Source organism: Atta colombica, unplaced genomic scaffold (assembly GCF_001594045.1).
Source record: "Atta colombica isolate Treedump-2 unplaced genomic scaffold, Acol1.0 scaffold83, whole genome shotgun sequence".
NCBI lineage: Eukaryota > Metazoa > Arthropoda > Insecta > Hymenoptera > Formicidae > Atta > Atta colombica.
Genome location: NW_017259576.1, coordinates 1,882,556 through 1,884,857, shown reverse-complemented (window position 1 = coordinate 1,884,857; position 2,302 = coordinate 1,882,556). Strand labels below are relative to the sequence as shown.

Here is a 2,302-nt window from a genome sequence, read left to right as displayed (position 1 = left end):
TTTGCTATAAGACATCTTTTAAACAAATTTGAAAGACTTCTCGCAAAACACAAACTAATAGTAACGTTACATCAATATTATAATTTAATACTACTTAATAATATAACTGTTATGTACAACACGTGTTACATTACATTGATATTATTGAGTAGAAAATTATAATATTGATGTAATGTTGCTGTCAATTTATATTCTGTGACTTTGTAATGACATCTTTAGGACATATTATGCCTGTCGTTCATGTTTTCTCAAAGAAAGATTCAAGATCGTTACTTCGGAAGATCGTCGATCCTATCCGTTCACTTTTATGATTGTCCATCTATCGTTCTGGTCATTCGATATTTTTCACATTGGCGACAGTAACGGTAGTGATGGCGATGGCAATGGTGATAGGCAGCGGCAGCAGCGGTGGCAATTGCGACCGGTAACGATGGTGGTGGTGGTGACGCTGGCGGATGGTGGCGATCGTGTGGTGGTGGTCCCGCATTCTGGCGAAAGGGAAAATACTTGGTCGAGTGGCTCTTTTTTTTTTCTTTTTCCCCCCCGGCTGGCGAGCGGGATTTTTGACACGGCCGACGTCCGATCGTACTTGCATTTGTCTCGGAGTTCTCTATCCGATCGTCGTCCCCGAACAACGTTCCTCGTGCAACGAACGCGCGAAAAATCGGCGCATCCGAAAATGCGTCACGTGCCGTCTGAACGTCCCGTCTGACCCGTCTGACCTCGTCGTCTCACTATTGCGCGCGAATTCTGTGAACTCAACCGGATCTTTTCTCTTTTCTTTTTATCTTTTTCTTTCGGAGTGCCGCGTAGAGTTGAGTATCAAGTGCGAACTTTTACCTTGGTCGTTTCGAAATTTCGATCGAAGATTGTCGCTCGTTTTGTTTTCGACAGGAAACAGCCGCGCCAATTTATTTATTTCTCCGATTTGCTAAAATTTCTCTTTGGTTTTAATTCGCCATCGGAGAAAGTATTACGGATTGCCGGGGCGAATTGTGCTGTGGTGGCTCGGAAATGAGACATAGGATTAGACACGACTGAGCAGCTGCAAGGTGAGCGTGGAAATTCGAATTGTGTGCTCTTCTAATTGTATACCATGCAGAACTTCCGCGACAAGTGAATTTAGCTTTCGTATACAAATTTCCGTAAACACAGAAAAAATGATTTTTTTTATAAATTCAATTAAAATAAGTCTAAAAATGCACCATAAAAATAATTTATAAGAAACCCAATGCATAATGCAAAAAATTTAACATTCTATTCTTCCAATTTGAACGTTCTACATAGTCATATGGTTCAATAAAATTATTTTCAAATCATTTAGTTAAACTAATTTTTTTCTATATAGTAAGCAATTTTTTTTATTTACTATTGCTTACATTATTATATTATTGTCAATGTGATTGGCTTCCCATCGCTTAATACTTACGTTTTATTGCTTTACATTTCTTGCATGCTATAATATATAACCGACGATCATTTATTTTGATCCTTGTTAACCGATCGCGTGAAAATGAGATAATGGAGAAGCACGATATAATCGAAAGACTCATCCTTCAATTATATTCAAAAGCACATGTTTGCTTTTGATTGATAATTCATTGTTGTAATAATTACGACAATTTGTCGTTGTTATAATTCGTTCATTTGCGTTCGTCGCGGTTGATTCTCTCCAGAGATCGCAAGAAGTGGCCCAGAAGAACGAGCAGCATTAACAAACCGGACTCGGAATTAACTGACCGATACAACTCGGCAGACCACTTTCACGTGCGCAAATCGCCAGATGTACGACCTCCGTTTCTTACGTAAAACTCGGGCACCCGTGTAATCATAAACGACTGTTCAAATGTCAAAAATTTCTTATTTCCTTCGAACGTGTCATTTCTGTTGCAATTTCACTTGATGACATTTCATCTTTACAATCGGACACGAAACGAACGTTCGACTTTAGACAAAGTTAGTTTGTACTCTAGTACTTGATGATTTTATTAGCTCTCATTTGCAAAATGCACCGTAAAGAAAATGAGGATAATTGAATGTATCTTTTTAGAATAATTGTATGCCTTTCATAACTCATGCAGCATATTTGGTGTCGAATATTAAATATATACAAATTATTAACATACACATTTTACATAACTATATTAAGGCATGGCAAGAATTCTAATTAAATTATCGATTTTATTTCTTGTTTTGTAAAAATAGATTTATAAAGTTTGAAAGTTAGATAGTTCTAAATTAAAGCAAATCTAAATTTTAAAAAATATCTAAAATATCTAAAATTTAAAAAATATCTAAAATA

General features: G+C 36.4%; 1 protein-coding gene across 1 annotated transcript in view; it reads left to right on the top strand.

Moving 5' to 3' along the window:
* The first annotated feature begins 959 nt into the window (after nt 1-959).
* LOC108693005 (uncharacterized threonine-rich GPI-anchored glycoprotein PJ4664.02-like) overlaps nt 960-2,302 on the top strand; it is a 36,495-nt gene continuing 35,152 nt past the window's right edge. The window contains exon 1 of the mRNA XM_018201632.1: nt 960-1,052. The gene's annotated coding sequence lies outside the window, so the exon portion shown is untranslated. The remainder of the gene's footprint in view (nt 1,053-2,302) is intronic.